The sequence below is a fragment of the Hypanus sabinus genome, chromosome 12 (assembly GCF_030144855.1).
Source record: "Hypanus sabinus isolate sHypSab1 chromosome 12, sHypSab1.hap1, whole genome shotgun sequence".
In the NCBI taxonomy this organism is placed as follows: domain Eukaryota; kingdom Metazoa; phylum Chordata; class Chondrichthyes; order Myliobatiformes; family Dasyatidae; genus Hypanus; species Hypanus sabinus.
The window spans coordinates 81597428-81618351 of record NC_082717.1 but is presented as its reverse complement, the minus strand read 5'-3'; the positions used below and the strand labels follow the sequence as shown (position 1 = coordinate 81618351).

Sequence of the window (20924 nt, the reverse complement as noted above, 5' to 3'; positions counted from 1 at the left end):
GTGCAAAGTCACTGGCGTGCTGCTCTCAAAGCATCAATGAACACATTCCAAAGTCACCCATGGACTAGGGGTGTTATTGAGCTCTGAGATCAAGAAAAGGACCTTTTAAAAGCAAGTCAGAGGCCACAAGGTCAACCCCAATCCTCTTTGCCTAACAGACAACACATACATTATTAGCATGTGATTAATATTCACTGTCCAGGGCCCAGGGCCTTTTTTTTGCAAGCTCAGCTTTCTAACACAGCAAGGATCAAAGAGCTCTCTTTTAAATAAGCTAACTTCCAACCAATATTCTTTGATCAGCCTCATGCAGTAAAAAGAGTGAACATGGGGTCCTCATTGGCCCACTATTTAATCAAAAGAAACTAATAAGGATTCGCTTCAGCTTAATTAAACAATGTATTCACTTGACCTGATGAATGTAACTAAAAAATGACATGTGTGGGTGTGGCTGCCCATCACTCTTTGCCTGTTCTCCATCTCCCTCTGGTGCCCCCTTCCCCCATTCTTTCTCCCTAGACCTCCCGTCCCATGATCCTTTCCCTTCTCCAGCTCTGTATCCCTTTTGCCAATCACCTTTCCAGCTCTTGGCTTCACCCCACCACCTCTGGTCTTCTATCATTTTGGATTTCCCCCTCCCCCTCCTACTTTCAAATCTCTTGTTATCTTTTATTTCAGTAATCCTGATGAAGGGTCTCGGCCCGAAATGTCGACAGTCCTTCTTCCTCTAGATGCTGCCTGGCCTGATGCGTTCTACCAGCATTTTATGTGTGTTGCTTGAATTTCCAGCATCTGCAGATTTCCTCGAGTGGGTGAAATCACCTAGAGGCAAAAATATTATAAATGTTAGACAGCAGTCAGGCTTGTTAGGAATGATCAAGAAATGTCAAGAAGAATAACAGAAAGATGGGTGACCAGAATCCATTCCTCTGCCTTTGTTTTCTGTGACTCATTCATTTACAACTCATTGGGTATGTCATTTTAGCTTAAAGAAATTGTACCCGTCATTTAGAAATCCTTTGTATTTTGAAATCATTTGTTACTTGGAAGTCTTTTAGAAGATAGACATCCTTTGTGAGCTTTTTATGTGTTTTAAGAATGTTATGTAAATTCAGATATGTATCACTAAAGATAAATGTACTGCGTTTAAACTACTTCAATAGTTGGAAGCATCTCCTCCTTGGTAGGGAGGGAGGACCCACTGCTCAAATCGTGGGTGTTGGCAGCTAAGTTCATCATGGAGGATAAAGATGGAGGTGATCTAACCTTTGGCTACAGGAAGCCTCCCTTCAGAGAGGGTACCTGTAGCTCCCTATATCAAATAGGGCTTAAGACTTTTGTTTGAGTTCAGAACTTCACGGACAACAAACCCAATACCATCACCAGTAGCAAAGACTGAATAGGTCAATTGTGGTTGAATCACACCATCCAGATTGTGCATAGTTAGGACAGCTGTGGAAAGTCTAAAACTACTGCTGGAATTTGCTCCCTCGGGCTAAGTTAAAGTCAATGTTGAGTTTATTGTTGTGTGCACAGGTGCAGTGAAAAATTTACTTCAGCAGCATCATAAACGCAAAGTACACTATATCCACAAGTTAAACATAAATGGAACGCCAATTATAAGAATTGTTCTGGAAAGAAGACAATTAAATCAAAAAGTAGCCAGTTGCAGTGCAAAATGGGCATAGTGTTGTTGTGTTAAGGTAGTTGTATAGGTTATGAAGTGAAGACCCACAGGTTGATAAGATTTAACACTTTAAATAACTCATGCATTTCAAATGTGCATCAGGCCAAAAGACATAGAGGCATAATTAGGCTTTTTGGTCCATCAAGACTGCTGTCATTCCATCATGGCTGATTTAAGATGGCACTGGTGAGACACAGCAATGCCTTCCTAGCAACAAGCAGATTTACTGATTAAAAAATTCAAAGCTCAAAGTAATTTTTATTATCAAAGTAGATATATGTCACTACACACCACCCTGAGATTCAGTTTCCTGTGAGCATACGCAGCAAATTTATAGAATACTGACTATAACAGGCTTAATGAAAGATCAAGTAGACTGTAGAAGACAACAAGACTGTGCAGATGCAAATATAAAATAACTGCAAAAAATAAGAACATGAAATAACATGATAACGAGCCCTTAAAATGAAATAGTTGGTTGTGGCAACATCTCAGTGATGGGCAAAGTGAGTGTAGTTATCCCCTTTTGTTCAAGAGCCGGATTGTTGAGGGGTAGTAACTGTTCCGGAACATGGTGGTGTACGTCTTGAGGCTCTTTTACTTTCAGCCTCATGGCATTAGCAAGAAAAGAGCATTCCTGGGTGGTGAGGATGTCTGATGATGGATGCTGCTTTCCTACGACAGCATTTCATGTAGATGTGCACAATAGTTGGGAGGGCTTTACTGGTGATGTACTAGGCTGAATCCACTACCTTTTGTAGGATTTTCCATTCAAAAGCAAATCTGAAGATCATTAATATGATTTAGAAGTCCATTGTTAAGAGGAAATTTACATGCTGCAAATTGCAGCAAAAAACATTCAAAGTAAGTATACTTAAGAAGAAGTCCTAAACAATTTTCTGCAGCCCACAGAAAGTCACCGATGATCACTGGCGCCATTTTGAGGACTACTCTATTAATCGCACTTTTTCTGGACAATGATCACTGCAATCACTAGTATGTACCTTACCTTTTGGAGTTGTGCTTTGAATCAGCTGTACAACCTGGCATTTTTGTAGTGCGTACCGGAATCTTGAAGGTGCAATAAAGTTGCAGTGTGGTGGGAATGGGCTGAAATGACGCAGTGGGGCCAGGTCCAAGAACGAGGAATGAGCTGATGTTTGGCCATTGCTGGAGCAGATTTGGAGCCGAATCAAAGTGACAGGGCCCAGGCCCGAGAGCTGGAAAGGAGCTGATATTTGGCCGATGTAAGTAACGGCCAAGATTAAAAAGGTCAAGACGTTGCGACCAGAGGCAAGGGATGGGACAGGGTTTAGCTCGCTGCTCTGCAAGGTTTACTCATCTCTGTGCGGAACTGAGGCTGTGGCCTGAAAATAATGGGCTCCTGGACCAGCTGCAGTGATGAACTAACTTTGTGGGTGTGGTCTTACTTCTGTGAACTTTAGTTTTATTTATTTACTTTTTATTGTTTGCCCAAATTGTTCTTTTTTTTTGCACATTGGATATTTGATGGTCTTTTTTTTAATGTGTACTATGGGTTTATTTGTTTTGTGGCTGTGTAAGAAGATGAATCTCAAGGTTGTATATAGTATACTGTACATACTTTGATAATAAATGTACTTTGAACTTTATTATCTCTCTCAACCCCATTCTTCTGCCTATTCCCTGTTACTTTTGACGCCTTTAATAAACAAGAACCTTTCAACTTCCACTTTAAATATACCCAGTGACTCGGCTTCCACAGTCATCTGTGGCAATCAGTTCCATAGATTTACCACCCTCTGGCCTCCTCATTTCTGTTCTAATTTGTCCTTGTATTTGTGATCACAAAATGCATTTGTTTAAAAAATGTAATTTACCAGGAACCTTCATGACCACAAGGTGTCCCAAAGGCTCCCATGCATAAAGGGCTGCTTTTAAAATGCTTTCATTATAGTATCATGGGAAACGTTTGCACCAGCATGCATGCCATAAGATCTCACAACAATAAGGCTGGATGATCAGATAATCTTATCATTGTGCAAGGAAGGAAACTTTGGATGCAATTTAAGGAAGGAATGTTAGTCAGTATAATGCCATGGGATCTTTGACATTCACCTGAAAGGTCAGACATGACCTCACAGACCTATAAGACTTAGGAGCAGAATTAAGCCAGTTGGCCAATTGAGTTTGCTCTGTTATTTCATATTAGCTGATTTATTTTCCCTCCTCAACTCCATCCTCCAGCCTTCCCTCATTTGACACTCTTACTAATCAATAATCTATCAACCTCCACTTTAAATATACCTAACGACTTGGCCCCCACAGTCTTCTCTGGCAATGAGTTTCACAGATATACCACCATCTGGCTAAGTAAATTCCTCCTCGTCTTGTTCTAAAGGGACATCTTTCTATTCTGAGGCTGTGCTCTCTGGTCCTTGATTTATTTCCATGTCCACTCTATTTATGTCTTCCAATGTTTGATAGGTTTCAGTGAGATCCTCCCTCATTCTTCTAAACTCCAGCCATAGCCATCAAATGGTCCTCATACATTAACTCTTTCATTCCCAGGATCATTCTCATGAACCCTCTCTAATGCCTGCACATCCTTTCTTAGATAAGGGACCCAAAACAGCTCAGAACACTCCACGTGCGATTTGACCAATACTTTATAAAGCCTCAGCATTACACATTCTTGCTTTTATATTCTAGTCTTCTTGAAATGAATGTTAACATTGTATTTACCTTCCTTACCACTGACTCAACCTGCAAGTTAAAGTTTAGGGAGTTCCGCATGTCTCCCAAGTCCCTTTGCATCCCTGATTTCTGAAATCTTCTCCATTTAGAAAATAGTATACATCTTTATTCCTTCTACCAAAGTGCATGATCAAAGTACACTTTCCTACACTACATTCCTTCACACAGAGCGTGGCAGGTGCGTGGAATGCACTGCCAGTGAAGGTGGGAGAGGCGGATGCGATAGGGTCTTTTAAGAGACTCATAGATAGGTACATGGAGCTTAGAAAATTAGAGGGTTATGCGGTAGGGAAATTCTAGGCAGTTTCTGGAGCAGGTGATATGGTCGGCACAACATTGTGGGCCGGAGGGCCTGTAATGTGCTGTAGATTTCTATGTTCTATGTTTCTGGCACTTATTTGCTCATTCTCCTAACCTGTCCAGGTCCGTCTGCAGACTCCTTGCTTCCTCGACACCACCTGTGCCTCTACCTATCTTTGTATAATCCACAAACTTGGTCAAAAAGCCATCAATTCTATCACCCAAATCACTGACATAATGTGAAAATAAACAATCCCAACTCTGATCCCTGCTGAGCATCACTAGTCACCGGCAGCCAACTACAAAAGAAAGCCCCCTTTATTCCTACTCCTTAGCTCCTGTCAGTTATCCTGTATTTGTCCTGTAATACAATGGGCTCTTATCTTGTTTATCAGCTTCATGTGTGGCACCTTGTCAAAGGACTTCTGAAAATCCAAGTAAACAACCTCCACTGTTTCTCCTTTGTCTATGCTGCCTGTTATATTCTCAAAGAATTTCAAGGTATTTGTCAGGCAAGATTTGCACTTTAAAAAACATGCTGGGTTCAGCCTATTTTTTCATGTGTCTCCAAGAACCCTGAAACACCATTTTTGATAATAGACTTTAACACATTACCAACCATTTAAGTCAAGCTAACTGGCCTATAATTTCCTGCCTCTTGGCTCCCTCCCATCTTAAAGTGGACTGACATATGTGTTTTTGCAATCCTCTGGAACCATGCCAGTATGTGATTCGATTCTTGAAAGATCAAGTCAAGTCAAGTCAATTCACTTTTATTGTCATTTCGACCATAACTGCTGGTACAGTACATAGTAAAAATGAGACGTTTTTCAGGACTATGGTGTTACATGACACAGTACAAAACCTAGACTGAACTACGTAAAAAAAACAACACAGAAAAAACTACACTAGACTACAGACCTACACAGGACTGCATAAAGTGTACAAAAACAGTGCAGGCATTACAATAAATAATAAACAGGACAATAGGACAAGGTGTCAGTCCAGGCTTTGGGTATTGAGGAGTCTGATAGCTTGGGGGAAGATCACTACTAATGTGTCCACAATCTCTTCAGTCACCTCTTTCAGAACCATGAAGGTAGTCCATCTGGTCTAAGTGATCTACCTACCTTCCAACCTTTCAACTTTTCAAGCACATTCTCCTGAGGAATTGCAACTAAACTCACTTCTGCCCACTGTACTCTTAACTCTCTGTCACACTGCTGATGTCTTCCATAATGACAACTCCCACGGAGTACTTATTGAATACTTATCAGTTTAATGTCTCACCAGTGTTTCACTTACATTGTTCGGTGAAAGAAATCTAATGAATAAACCTACATATCACTCTACATTGAGAGTAACAGAGGCATAGAATCACACAGAACAGAAACAGGAACTTTGGCCCATCGATTTATTTGGCAATCAATCATATTGACTCTAGATCCAATAAAATATCATGATATCCAGTCAAACAGAACAGGGAAACCTCCTCCTGATTATCACATACTGTCCTCCCTCAACAGATTAAGTACTATATCTCCATGTTGAACATCATTTGAAAGAAGAACCGCAAGGAGCAAAGGGTGATACAATGCCCATCATTCCTAGTGTGTCAGTGGCCTCACCACTGACTGAGCTAACTGAGATCAGGAGGTAGTAGCTGCTGGACTGGATCTTTAGTACATAATGAATAAACCACATCAGAGATAAATTTACTTGATATCGTCCTCACCAGTCAATCTATCGCGTATCATAAACATGAGAAAGTCTGCAGATGCTGGAAATCAAAGCAACACACAAAATGCTGGAGGAAATCACAGGGACAGGCAGCATCTATGGAAATGATTAAACAGTCAACGTTTTGGGCTGAGAACCATCTTCAGGAATGAGAAGGAAGGGGGAAGACACCAGATTGAAAGGGAGAGGAGAGGGGAATGAGGTGGGTTGGAAAGGTCAAGAGCAGGAGAAGAAGCTATCTGATGGGGTGGGAGAGTGGACTATAGGAGACAGGGAAGGAGGTGGGGACCCAGGGGAAATGATGGGTAAATGAGAAGAGGTAAAAGGTCAGTGGGAAATAGAAGAATAGGGGAGGGGTGGAGGGAAAATAGTTTTACTGGAAGAAGAAGTGGATATTCTAGTCATCAGGTTGGAGGCTACCTAGATGGAATATAAAGTGTTGTTCCTTCACCTTGAGGATGGCTTCCCCCTGGTACAAGAGGAGGCCATGGACTGACATAGCAGAACAGGAATGGGAATAGCAATTGAATAGTTTGGCCACTGGCGGATGTAGCAGAGATGCTTGACGAAGCGGTCCTCCAGTTTTTGACAGGTCTCACCAGTGTAGAGGAGACCGCAACAGGCACACTGGACACAGTAGATGACCCCAGCAGATTTGCATCTGATATGTTGCCTTAACTGGAAGGACTGGTTGGGGCCTTGAATAGAGGTGGGGGAAGAAGAGTATGGGCAAGTGTTGTACTGAGGTTGCTGGTAGGGTTAAGTGGTGGGAGAGAGATTAGTGGGGAGGGGCGAATGGGCACGGGAATCACGGAGGGAGCAAGCCCTGCGGGAAGTGAGGAGGAGGTAAAGATATGTTGGATCCCTTTGGAGATGGTCGAAGATCCAGAGGGTGATGCATTTCATCATATCTATTACATACATATGTACCTGTCCATGATGTCATGAGAAGAGGTGATCAGTGAGGGTGGAGATTAGAGTCCATCTTCACACACTGTATTGTGTGGTACTGGTTGCCGAGCTCTTTTGCACTGTGACTATTACTTGCCACATATCAGTCCCTGCCTCAATATTGTCCAGCTCCGACAACATGCAGGCATGGTCTGCTTCATTATCTGAGAATCTGTGACATTACAATAGATGGAAGAATGTTGGCAGTGGCAAAACTGTTCTATATTTTGTGATGAGAATAGCATTGTATTCAAAGGTCTAGCTCTTTCTGAGCATCAGATAAGGATAATTAGTGTATCCAGTTATGCAACACTCAGTGGCCACTATATTACATTCACCTGTACACCCACTCATTAATGCAAGTACCTAGCAAGCCAATCATGTAGTAGCAACTCAATGCATAAAAGCATGCAGACATGGTCAAGAGGTTCAGTTATTGTACAGAACAAACATCAGAATGGGGAAGAAATGTGACCTAAATGACTTTGACGGTGCAATAATTGTTGGTGCCAGACAGGGTGGTTTGAGTATCTCAGAAACTGCTGATATACTGGGATTTTCATACAAAACAATTTTGTGTTTATAGAGAATGGCACGAAAACAAAAAAAAAATCACGCAGTGAGTGGCATTTCTTTGTGCAAAAATGCCTTGTTAATTGGAGTGGTTGGAGGCGAATGGTCAGACTGTTTCAAACTGACAGGAAAGTGACAGTAATTAAAATAATCATACGTTACAACTGTGATATCAGAAGAGCATCTCTGAAAGCATAACACGTCGAATCTTGAAATGGATGGGCTGCATCTACAGAAGACCACACCAGGTTCCACTTCTGTCCATAATAAAGTGGCCACTGTCCGTGTGTCAGAGACTCTGTTGTGGAGTTGTCCATTGGAAGGCGTGTCTTTAAATCCCAGGCTAGAAGTTCAAATATAAAGGTGTGGCTGGCACACCTGTGTAGTATGAAAGAAGAGCACGGGGCATATTTGGAAGGGACATAATTCAGATGAGATTTTAAATGATTCTCCTGGTACATCAGAGGCATTTGCAGCTTTCCCAGTGATGCACTGTTGAAGAAGAGCAGTGAAGATATATGCAGCAGACCTGCCACTGTTTATCCCTCAATCAAGGTCACCAGATCACATTATCTAACTACCAACACTTTGATGAGACTAGAGCAGGGGTGGGCAAACTTTTTGACTTGTGGGCCACAAAGGGTTCTAAAATTTGACAGGGGAGCCGGACCAGGAGCAGATGGACGGAGTGATTTGGTAATACACCTCATAAGAGAAAATAAAATATCATGGGATATGTAGAAAACATGTGCTTTAATTTCAATTGAAAATGAACAAATGCATTACAACAAAATATCTGTCTTTGAAGTCCCAGGTATTTAGCTATTTATTGAAATGACTTTTAAAACACTGAAAATTAAATTAATAAAATACAGCTTTTTTTAATAGTAACAGTTATTATTTTAAAGCACTGAAAATTCTGTTATCCTTCAAGATATTATCATCATCACTCTCCTTCTGACTGTCTTTATTTCAAAAATGGTAGGAGATGCAGGTCTACTTGTCCTGCTCCTTCTTATTCAATTGTCCCCTGTGCCAAAACTCAACAACGACCAGTACAAAGACAGAACAGGGACAGCGCGCCAGTATGCGGAGCGCATTATTTGATCTGGAGCGCATTTTTTATTTTGAGAATGTACGTGCACCTGCGCACTACTCATGTCCATCACTTAACAGAAATGACATGTAACATGTAAGGCTAATTGAAAAAAATATTTTCAAATACATTTTTTAGATAACACAACGAAGAAACTTATTTTTAATTTCAGTGGGAACAGTGTTGTTGGTCTCCCTTCTTAGCCAGCGCATCAAAGTCTGGATTTAGTTTTGTTGTGGCGATTCTCAGGATGGATCTGAGGTGTTGGTCAGTTAACTTGGATCTGTGGCTGGCTTTGTTGATGTTCATGATGCTGAACGCCTGTTCACACAAATAGGTCGAGCCGAACAAAGAGTAAAGCGCAAATGTGGAGTAATACACTGCACCTCAACAAAGGTCAATGTATATAGAGTGCGTCATCTATTGGGAAAACGCCAGAATTGCGGGGAGAAAACGTTAACAAGGTTTATTAATATAATTTCATCAAGTTCTGCGGGCCGGATTAAAAAGCTTAACGGGCCGCATATGGCCCGCGGGCCGTAGTTTGCCCATGCCTGGACTAGAGTATATCCGGCTGGCTTTCCTGTTTCCTGCAGTACCAGAAACAACACTTCCAGAGCATGCCATACCTCTAATATGTTTTGTGACATGTTTAGGATGTAATTTCTTTACTTTTTAAATGTAAATTGGGAATCCTGGAAAGGACAGTGATATTTGTTTCTCCTCAATTGCTCTTGTGAAAGTGGCAATGAGCCGTTTTCCAGAACTGCAACAGCCTATACAATGATGGTACTGTAGCGCCTCATTTCCTAGCGTATCCGAACCGACTCACAATTAGATAGCCTACGGGGGTTTGCGAGCACAGAGCTTTGGAGCCTCTTCGCCATGGGGGGCCGGTTGACAGAGGCTTAAAAGTGAGGCTGAAGTTTTCGAATAAAGTTTTTCCTTCGACTGCAGTTACCGACTCCGTGTCGTAATTTTAGCGCTGCTTGTAGCACACCGCTACAATTGGTGACCCCGACGGTCCAAACGATTTTTGGACCAGAAATGACCGACGCCGCCTCTGTTCATGCGGTTTCGTTGAAACTGCCGGGTTTCTGGACACAGCGCCCGGACCTATGGTTCCAGCAAGCCGAAGCCCAATTCCACGTTCACCGGATCACCTCAGAAGACACCCGCTACTACTACGTGGTGGGCTCCCTCGACCAGGACACAGCTGCCCAGGTCGCGGAGTTCGTACAGTCGCCCCCGGCAGACGGCAAGTACACGGAATTCAAAGCCCTGCTCCTCAGGACTTTCGGACTCTCACGGCGCGAGCGGGCTGCCCGTTTACTGCACCTGGATGGCTTGGGCGACAGACCTCCATCGGCTTTAATGAATGAGATGTTGTCTCTGGCCGAGGGACACACAGGCCTCATGTTTGAGCAGGCATTCCTGGAGCAGCTGCCCGAGGACATACGCCTGCTGCTGTCCGACGCGGATTTCAGTGACCCCCGGAAGGTGGCAGCCCGGGCGGACTTGCTGTGGAATGCCAAAAAGGTGAGCGGGGCGTCCATCGCACAGATCTCCCAGCCACGCTCCCGGCAGCAAACCAGTCCAGGCCCGGCTGCAGAGCCCACTAACCCCCGGCCCAATGACCACTGGTGCTTCTACCACCAGCGGTGGGGCGCAGAAGCCCGCCGTTGCCGCCCGCCCTGCAAGTTCCCGGGAAACGCCAGGGCCAGCCGCCGCTGATGGCTACGGCGGCTGGCCATCGGGATAGCCTCCTGTATGTGTGGGATAGAAGGTCGGGACGCCGGTTTTTGGTCGATACTGGGGCTGAGATCAGCGTTTTACCTCCGACGAGTTACGACACCTGCAGCAGGGCACCGGGTCCCCCCCTGAGGGCCGTGAATGGCAGCACAGTAAGGACCTATGGCACCCGTCAGGTGCAGCTACTGTTCGGCCCCAGCCAGTTCACGTGGGACTTCACACTGGCCGCCGTAGCCCAACCGCTTCTGGGTGCGGATTTTTTGCGAGCTCACAGCCTGCTGGTTGACCTGCCCAGGAAGAGACTGGTACACGCCGAGACCTTTCAGACGTTCTCCCTGGGCGCGGCCCAGTTGCCAGCCCCTCACCTCGGCTCCATCACGCTGTCCGACAACGATTTCACCAGGGTCCTGGCGGAGTTCCCATCGGTTCTGGCACCGCAGTTCACAGCAGCCATGCCCAGGCACGGCGTACAGCACCACATCCCGACACAGGGACCACCCCTCCATGCCCGTGCTCGGCGGCTTCCCCCGGACAAGCTCCGACTGGCGAAGGAGGAGTTCCAGAGAATGGAGGAATTGGGGATCATCCGGCGGTCCGACAGCCCCTGGGCTTCCCCCCTGCACATGGTGCCCAAAGCGACGGGGGGCTGGAGACCGTGCGGCGACTACCGCAGGCTGAACGAGGCTACCACACCGGACCGCTACCCTGTGCCGCACATTCAGGACTTTGCGGCAAACCTGCACGGCGCCCAGATCTTCTCCAAGGTCGACCTTGTCCGAGGGTACCATCAAATCCCGATGCATCCTGACGACGTCCCCAAAACGGCTCTCATCACCCCGTTTGGCCTCTTCGAGTTCCTCCGCATGCCGTTCGGCCTGAAGAATGCCGCACAGACGTTCCAGCGGTTAATGGACGCGGTGGGACGGGACCTGGACTTCGCGTTCATCTATTTGGATGACATCCTCATAGCCAGCGGCAGTCGTCAGGAGCATCTGTCCCACCTCCGTCAACTCTGCGCCCGACTGAGTGAGTACGGTCTTACAATCAACCCTGCCAAATGCCAGTTCGGACTTGATACCATTGACTTCCTGGGCCACAGGATTACTAAAGATGGGGCAACCCCTCTGCCCGCTAAGGTAGATGCGGTCCGCCACTTCCCCCGACCCACCACGATCAAAGGCCTTCAGGAATTCGTAGGTATGGTCAATTTCTACCGCCGCTTCCTCCCTTCAGCTGCCCGGATCATGCGCCCCCTGTTCGCCCTGATGTCGGGTCCGAGCAAGAACATTACCTGGGACGAGGAGTCCGCCGCCGCTTTCGTTCAAACGAAGGAAGCTTTGGCTGACGCCGCAATGCTGGTACATCCCAGAATGGACACCCCTACCGCCCTCACAGTGGACGCATCAAACACGGCAGTCGGTGGGGTGCTGGAGCAGCTCATCGCAGGTCGCTGGCAACCCCTGGCGTTTTTCAGCAAACACCTGCGGCCACCCGAGCTCAAGTACAGTGCTTTTGACCGGGAACTGTTGGCGCTCTACCTGGCAATCCGGCATTTCAGGTACTTCCTAGAAGGTCGGCCCTTCACCGCGTTCACGGACCACAAACCGCTTACCTTTGCGTTTACGAAAGCATCCGACCCCTGGTCATCCCGCCAGCAACGCCACCTGTCCTACATCTCTGAATACACAACGGATGTCCGGCACGTCTCGGGTAAGGACAATGTCGTGGCGGATGCGCTCTCTCGCCCTACCGTTCATGCCCTTTCCCAAGGGGTAGACTTTGAGGCACTGGCAGAGGCACAGCAGGTAGAAGAGGAAGAACCCGCTGCAGTCCTGGGCAGACTTCGCGAGAAGCTCGGTAACCTGGCCCCCATACCCACTTCACAGCATGGGCGGCACCCGACCTGCGTACCCAAAGACCTACGGAACTGTAAGTTTGTGTTTGTACGAAGGGGCGGGCATCGGCCACCGCTGCAGCGGCCATACGAGGGGCCGTTTACGGTGCTCCGGAACAACGGGTCCACGTTCGTGCTGGACGTTGGGGGGAAGGAGGAGGTTTTCACGGTGGACCGCCTCAAGCCGGCCCATGTGGACCTGGCGCAACCGGCCGAGTTTCCGGCGCCTCGGTGCAGAGGCCGACCTCCCAAGCAGGTTCTGGCCCAGGCTGTGGACATTGGGGGGTGTATCGCCGGTTCTGGGGGGGGGTTATGTAGCGCCTCATTTCCTAGCGTATCCGAACCGACTCACAATTAGATAGCCTACGGGGGTTTGCGAGCACAGAGCTTTGGAGCCTCTTCGCCATGGGGGGCCGGTTGACAGAGGCTTAAAAGTGAGGCTGAAGTTTTCGAATAAAGTTTTTCCTTCGACTGCAGTTACCGACTCCGTGTCGTAATTTTAGCGCTGCTTGTAGCACACCGCTACAGTACGTCCAAAATAGCACAGCTATTTTGAAGGACCATTGGTGTATTTCCAAGTTTGGATGGCGTTTCCCACTCTGCTGGCATCTTCATCTTTTTGGCCCCAAAACACAATTCCCAGACTAATGGTTTATTTATTGTTATCAACAGCTCACATCACTTTTAGGAAAAGAATTAAGTTTACGCTGCTTTTTGTCGCCATCCAGTGGATTTTTCGTTACCAAATGCAGTACCTCACAACTAAAAATGGTTAGAATGGAATCAGAAACAGATTTATTATCACTGACATAGGATGTAAAATTTATTGTTTTTCAGTGTCAGTGCAATGAAAAACATAAAAATCTATAATTAAGAAATAAATAAATAGTGCAAAAACAGGAATAATGTGGTAGTGTTTATGGGTTCGTGAACCATTCAGAAATCTAATGGAGGAGGGAAAGAAGTTGTTCCTCAGTTGTTGATCAGAATCAGATTGAATATCATTATCATGTCTTTGTGGCAATGTTACAGTGAAGTGCATAAAAACTACTACAATAAGAAATATATATTTTTAAAAAATGAATTAAATAGTGCAAAAAGGGAGCAAAAATAGTGAGGGTTCATGAGTTGATTCATTGTTCTTTCATAAATATGATGATGGAGAGGTAGAAGCTGTTCCTAAAATGCTGAGTGTTTGTCCCCAGGCAATGGTAGCAAGGAGAGGCAGACATGTCCTTGGTGTGGTGATATCACGTGTCACATGTAAGAACGCGATTGGACAGAGTTCTGAGCATGTGCAGAAATGACAGAATCATCGAGAAACTTGTATGGTATAAAAAGTGGTAGAATAAAAGTTCTAGTTTTAATTCTTCCAGAATATATTTCTTTATAAGTAACCCACAGTACGTATAAAGAACACAACATGGTGTCAGAAGTCGGTCTGGAAGAATAATATGTTCGCTAAACACAGGAGAAGCAAAGATAATCGAAAAAAAGAGCGTGAACTTTTTTTAGTGTTTGCTAACAATTTTACAAATGGAAGGGCTGCAACCTCTGAAAACACTTCAGCTGACTGGAAGCAGCTGAAAACTGGAAAAAATGTAAACAGCGTTTTGAAATTTATTTAACGGCGATTGGAGCAGATAAAAAATCGGAAAAAAATGACACCTGCCATTCTACTCCACGTAATGGATGACAACGCAATGGAGGTATAAACTATTTTACTTTTAGGAATGGAGATAATTTGAAATTAAAAGCGATAATCGACAAGTTTGAAGCATTTTATATACTGAAGCGCAATGTGACGTATGAGAGATATAAATTCTTTACATGCAAGCAGAGAGCTGGTCAAACAATTGATCAATTTGTTACGGAATTGAGAAACCACAGTAAAACATCCGAGCTTGCTGAGCTGACGGACTCTCTCATTAAAGACAGAATTGTTTGCGGCATTCTGGATAGTGCTCTGAGAGAAAGACTCTTAAGAGAACCAGACGTAGATTTGGAAAAAGCTTTGATTCTCTGCAAAGTTTTCGAAACCGTGAAGTCACGGGCTAAAGAGCTTTATATTGAGAACTGCAGCATACACGCTGTAAGTAACCGTGAACATGTTAGAAAAAGTAATAAAATGGCAATGAAACCGACAGAGAGCAAGACGTCATCTGAAAGAAAAAATCTTTGTGATTGCTCTGACCTAAAAAGTGTCCAACGTATGGAAAAATGTGCGATCACTGCAGTAAGAGTAATCATTTTTCACGTTGTTGCAGAAGTAGAAAGAAAATAAAACACATAAATGAAGTGCTTGAAAATGAATGTGAGGAGTTTTATATAGATGTGCTTTGTGAAAACAAAGTAAGAATGACTGGGCTATGCCATTGCAAGTGAACCAAAACACTATTCGTTTAAATTGGATACTGGAGCACAAGTAAATATTCTTGCAGAATCTGAGTTTAATGCATTAAAGCCAAGACCAAAGTTACATCAGACAAATATAAAAGTGATGAAGTATTCAGGTGCAGACATTCCAGTTAAAGGAACATGTGTGGCAAAAGTATCACACAAAAATATTGAGCACATGCTTTCATTTGTGGTAGTGCCAAAAAATGTACAGTCAATACTGGGTTTATCTGCCCATGAGAGACTGAATATGGTGAAAAAATTCTTAGCCCTAGATAGTGATACAGAGTCAGAATACAGTGACTTGATGAAAGAGTATGAGGACTTGTTCAAAGGGCTTGGTTGTCTTCTAGGAGAGCACATGATTAAAATTGACAACACAGTGCCACCCATAGGACATCCATGTAGAAAAGTGCCTTTTACATTACGTGATCAACTAAAAACAGAACTTGACAGAATGAAACGACTAGGTGTCATTAAAAAATTGATGAACAGACTGAATGACTCAATTCGCTTGTTATTGTTGATAAGAAAAATGGAAAACTGAGGATTTGCTTAGATCCAAGAGACTTCAATTGAGCCATTAAAAGAGAGCATTTCAAATTGCCCACTCATGAATAAATTATTTCACAGTTTGCCAATGCAAAGTACTTTAGTAAATTAGATACAGCCTCTGGATTCTGGCAACTTAAACTAGATGAACGAAGTTCAAAGTTGTGTACCTTTAAAACTATTTTTGCCAGATACTGTTTTCTTAGGCTTCCATTTGGAATTGCATCAGCTCTTGAAGTGTACCATAGAACTATTCACATGCTATATGAGCACATTGAGGGTGTGGATACTCCCACGGACGATATTATTGTTTGGGGATCATCTAAACAAGAGCATGACGCCAGACTCAGACAAGTCTTAGAGGCAACACGTAAGGAAAACCCGAATTTGAATAAAAACAAATGTCAACTAGGAGTGACTGAACATACCTTTATGGGTGATATCATCAGCAAAGAGGGCATGCGTCCTGATCCATTGAAGGTTTCTGCTATTCAAGTCAAGTCACTTTTATTGTCATTTCGACCATAACTGCCGGAACAGTACATAGTAAAAATGAGATAATGTTTTTTCAGGACCATGGTGTTACATGACACAGTACAAAAACTAGACTGAGCTATGTAAAAAAACAACACAGAAAAAAACTACACTAGACTACAGACCTACCCAGGGCTGCATAAAGTGCACAAAACAGTGTAGGCATTACAATAAATAATAAACAAGACAACAGGGCAGTAAGGTGTCAGTCCAGGCTCTGGGTATTGAGGAGTCTGATAGCTTGGGGGAAGTAACTGTTACATAGTCTGGTCATGAGAGCCCTAATGCTTCAATGCCTTTTCCCAGATGGCAGGAGGGAGAAGAGTTTGTATGAGGGGTGCGTGGGGTCCTTCATAATGCTGTTTGTTTTGCGGATGCAGCGTGTAGTGTATATGTCCATGATGGCGGGAAGAGAGACCCCGATGATCTTCTCAGCTGACCTCACTATACACTGCAGGGTCTTGTGATCCCAGGTGGTACAATTTCCGAACCAGGCAGTGATACTGCTGCTCAGGATGCTCTGAGATCCCCTGTAGAATGTGATGAGGATGGGGGATGGGAGATGGACTTTGCTCAGCCTTCGCAGAAAGTAGAGATGCTGCAAACGTGCCAAGACCACAATGTAAAAAGCATGTTCAAAGGTTTATGAGAATGGTCGACTACATGTGAAAATTCATGCCCAATCTTTGCTCCATTGAGGCAGCTAACAGAGAAGAAAAATAAATGGAGCTGGAATCATGAACAGGAGAAGGCATGGCAAAATCTCAAGAAGGTGCTCACCAAAGAACCTGTGTTGAAATTCTATGATGCTGAGAGACCCATCAAAATCTCATGTGGTGCATCTCAGGCAGGCTTGGGGGTAGTATTACTCCAGAAACATGATCAGGAATGGCTACCAGTAGCATATGCATCTTGTGCATTATCCGATCCAGAAACAAGGTATTCCCAAATTGAAAAAGAATTTCTTAGCATTATGTTTGCTTGTGAAAGATTTCATCAGTTTGTGTCGGCAATCTATTGATGTTGAAACTGATCATAAGTGTCCGATTGCATTGTTTAACAAACCTTTAAGTGACTGTTCTTTGTGAATTCAGGGAATGATGATCAAATTGCAAAAATTGAATGTGTCATACACACCAGGAAAATTCATGTACACAGCTGACACACTTTCCAGAGCTGTGGATCCAACAGCAAAAGACAGTCACAGGGACACTGTTGATGTTCAGGCATTCGTTGATATGGTCATAGAGACTGTACCTGTTGCTCCCGAAAAGTTGGAACTGCTGCGTCTTGAGACAAAGGAGGACAAAATTCTCACAGACAAGTAATACAAGTGGTGATAGCTGGATGGCCAGATAATAGGCATGACTGTACCTCAGTAATACAAGATTATTGGAACCACAGATCAGAACTGTCTGTTGTGGATGGGATACTGTACAAGGGTAGTAGAATTGTGATATCTAAAAGTCTCTGAAAAGAAATGCTTGGGATAATTCATGAAGGCTACCTAGGTATTGAAAAGTGTAAGAGAAGGGCACGGGAAGTGATGTTTTGGCCCAGGACGAATCAAGAAATTGCAGAATTGATGTTTTCTTGTCAAATATGCTTTAAATACTGACCTAGCAACCCTAAGGAGCCACTGCATCCATATCCTAGTCCTCAAAGACCTTACCAGACGGTAGGCATTGATCTTTTCGTAACTGACAACAAAGATTATCTATTAATAACAGATTTCTACTCATTGTATCCTAAATTGTGTGGTTTGAGCAGAACAACAGCAAAGAACGTAATTACATTCATGAAATCAGTTTTATTCAGACATGGTGTACCTGATGAAGTTTTCACAGACAATGGTCCACAATTCAATGGTGAATGTATGAGACATTTTGCTCATGAATTGAGCAAATTGAGCTTCGTTCATACAACATCTAGTCCATTTTTCTCTCAGGAGAATGGATTGGTTGAGAAGTCGGTAGGAGTTATCAAGAAACTGATGCACAAAGCAAAAGATAGTGGAGGTTATCTATTAAAGCTTTGTACTCCACTTGAATGTGGATTTTCACCTGCTCAGCTCTTGATGGGACGCCGTTTGAGATCCAATCTGCCAATAGATGAGAGCCTTCTGAGAACAGAGGGAGGTGAACAAGTGAAAAGATGAACACAGAGCAAAGCAGAAAATATACTTTGACAGATGTTCTCATCCATTAACTGAACTGCACCAAGGAGATGACGTGAGGATACAAGACAAAATGAACACATGGACACAGAAAGCTACAGTACTTGAAGGAGTACAACTCAGATCATGCATGGTCCAAACAGAAGAAGGAGCAGTGTTAAGAAGAAATCACAAAGACCTCAAGAAAGAGCCAACTTCAGAGTTTCAGTTAACTGATGCGGACCAGACAAAACATGAAAATAACAACAAAACGCAAGGACTGTGTGAACCACTTAGAAGGTCTACTGGTGTTCGTAAACCCCCAGAGAAACTGGTAGAGCCATGTTAAATTATTCATTTGTTTTGATTAATGTTGCTAATTGTTTTTCTTTTTAAGGAAAGGAAGATATGGTGACGTCACGTGTCATGTGTAAGAACGTGATTGGACAGAGTTCTGAGAATGATCAAGAAACTTGTATGGTATAAAACGTGATTGCTGTTTGCTGTTAAATAAAAGTTCTAGTTACGTTCTTCCAGAATATGTTTCTTTATGAGTAACCCACGGTACGTATAAAGAACACAACACTAGGTGATGGCGGTCCTTGATGATGGATGCCACCTTTTTAAGGTACTGCTTTGTGAAGATATCCCTGATGCTGTGGTGCCTAGTGGACATAGAGGGGCTGGCTGAGTTTTCAACCATCTGCATCTTTTCTGATCCTGTGCAGTGGCTCCTTCATGCCAGACAGTGAAGCAACCAATTAGAATGCTCTCCATGTAGAAATTTGCAGGTGTTTTTGATGACATACCAAATCTCCTCAAACTCCTAATAAAATATAGCCACTGGCATGCCTTCTTGTTCAAACACCTGTTACGTATCCCGTAACTGGATAACTTACCAACAAAGATAGAGAGGTCTGTTGAAGTCTGTTGTCACTATTTTCAAACGTTTTATTCGTAAAGGGACAGAAAAGTAGGGTTAATACATACATTCAGATAGTGCACATTGTCAACACTCAATCTAAAGCGCGGGTATATTAATCATCATCATTAAGAAGTGAGCTCTGCTGGTGTCTAGGGGTTAATAGATTGTCCGTTGGAAATATAAAAGTCACTCAGAAGGCTGCAGGCCTCAGCCCTTTGAAAATCGCTGGGTTTCACGTGGGGCGACCGAGAGAGAGAGATTGGGGGAGAAGAGAAAGAACTTGCCGAGTTTCGATGAATCTTCCGTTAAATCGGGGGAGCGTTGGTTTCCTCTCCCCGATGTTAAAGCGGTTTTCTGTGATTCCAGCCACAAATTCCAATCCGGGAATCTAACGCACGTGGCTTCCTTCAGAATGGCTTCCCGCTACTGCGGGAACACTCTCGTGTCTTCTTGGTGTGTCTGAGGGGCTGTCCCCCTGAGCCTCTCCTTTATACTTCCTCACGGGGTCGCAGGTGTCAATCAGGTTGGGATGATGCAATCTCTCTCTTACTTCCTGGGTCTACTGACTCCCCCCCTCAACGGGTGCTCTTGCGATTCTCACAATGGAGGGGCTGGGATCATAACACACCGGAGTGGGGATCTTTGGGCTTATGTATGTCCTCCTTGCTGGTAGTAATGAGATGACAGCACATCCTGGATGATGGGTGTCCTTAATGATGAATGTCACCTTTCTGAGGCATGGCCTTTTGAAGGTGTCCCCTATGCTAGGGATACTAGTGCCCATGATAGAGCTGACTGAGTTTGCAACCCTCTGCATCACATAAGAAATGGCAAACGAAAAGACTGTATAGATGATTCATTAGATCTGGGGTTCACTGATGAGAATGTGGGGAGAATAAAATGTGTTAATGCAGGATGTGTGTAAAATTGGGTGCTTAATGGTTGGTTTGGACCCAAGTGGACTGAAGGACCGGCTGATATTCTTTGTCACACTGAATCTCTGGAGACTGGTATTGGATATCACATATCAGAATCAGAATTAGGTTTAATATCACTGGCATATGTCATGAAATACTAGTGAGGTTGTGTTCATGAGTTCAATATCCATTTAGAAATCAGATGGCAGAGGGGAAGAAGCTGTGCCTGAATCGCTGAGTGTGTGCCTTCAGACATCTGTACTCCCTTTCTGGTGGCAGCAATGAGGAGAGAGCATGTCTGGGCAGTGGGGAAAGTGCTGGAATTACTGAAAGACACAGTTAAAAGACCATTTAGAATATCAAGTCCATTTCTTGGGAAAATATGTCACAATTTCCCTACAAATTTATATATATTTGGGGTGTCAAAGAGGGGTGGCACCTCTGATGGGGCAGGCACTTCATGCTCCCTTGGCACTTAGATCTCACTGGTGGCTCCCAGCAGCTGCTAGCTAGCAACAGCAACCACATCCTGGTAAACCACTTTGATGAGCAGGCTAAAGCAGGTGAGGATAATCGATGGGTTTCAAACTCTTGGTGAGTTTAGACTTGCCTACCCAAGCTAGAGAAAACTGGACCCAGCAAACTGTGTGGATATAATCATTGGTTTGGCTGCGGAGCCACTGTGTGTGAACACATTGTTTGAAAGGGTCTATGC

The 20924-nt window shown here is 44.1% G+C and overlaps 1 long non-coding RNA gene across 1 annotated transcript in view; it reads left to right on the top strand.

Moving 5' to 3' along the window:
• LOC132403050 (uncharacterized) overlaps positions 1-3312 on the top strand; it is a 38495-nt gene extending 35183 nt beyond the window's left edge. The window contains exon 4 of the long non-coding RNA XR_009515172.1: positions 679-3312. This is a non-coding gene — a long non-coding RNA (uncharacterized LOC132403050). The remainder of the gene's footprint in view (positions 1-678) is intronic.
• The last annotated feature ends 17612 nt before the right edge of the window (positions 3313-20924 follow it).